Source organism: Kryptolebias marmoratus, linkage group LG19 (assembly GCF_001649575.2).
Source record: "Kryptolebias marmoratus isolate JLee-2015 linkage group LG19, ASM164957v2, whole genome shotgun sequence".
Taxonomy (NCBI): domain Eukaryota; kingdom Metazoa; phylum Chordata; class Actinopteri; order Cyprinodontiformes; family Rivulidae; genus Kryptolebias; species Kryptolebias marmoratus.
The window spans coordinates 771,852-772,426 of NC_051448.1; the positions used below are offsets into that span (position 1 = coordinate 771,852).

The 575-nt window shown below is 41.6% G+C and overlaps 1 protein-coding gene across 1 annotated transcript in view; it reads left to right on the plus strand.

Moving 5' to 3' along the window:
* The window catches only part of pex7 (peroxisomal biogenesis factor 7), a 23,978-nt gene that overhangs the window by 21,818 nt on the left and 1,585 nt on the right, over nt 1–575 (plus strand). The window lies entirely within an intron of this gene.

The following is a 575-nucleotide window of genomic DNA, read 5'->3' on the forward strand; positions in this document are numbered from 1 at the left end:
TGCTGAGGGTTCTGCTGGGGTTCTGCTGGAGTTTTGCTGAGGGTTCTGCTGGGGTTCTGCTGGGGCTCTAAAGATGAAATGAAAATGTTGAAGGGCTCAGACTACTTCCTGAAGCTGATGGGTTTCCTCCAAACCCAACAGGACTTCAGGACTTCCTTTGTAATAATAAAAGCTGCCACGAGTCAGACTCTTATTTTGAAGAGTATCTATGACCTTTATTTTAAAACTTTAAATTAAAACCTCTTCCTCTTTGTTCTTAAATTAATTATTTTCTTTTTTGAATAAAGTCCAGAATCCTCAATTCTTCAGAGGCTTTTATTCAGAGTTCTGATTTATGTGGCGGCCATGTTGGTCTCGTTTCTGAATGTTTCTGCTGTGAAGTCTGAGGCGTGCAGCTTCATTCTGAGGCTGTAAATAAAGACTAATTGACTGCTTAATAAAAACTGTTTGTTGCCCCGACAGTTCAGCACTGAGGATTTGACTTTCACCTCCATTAATGTTTTAATTACCCGAACATCAAACATCTGTCTGAACGTTTTTCAGCCTCGCATCCTCTTTGTTCGCCCCCCCCCCCC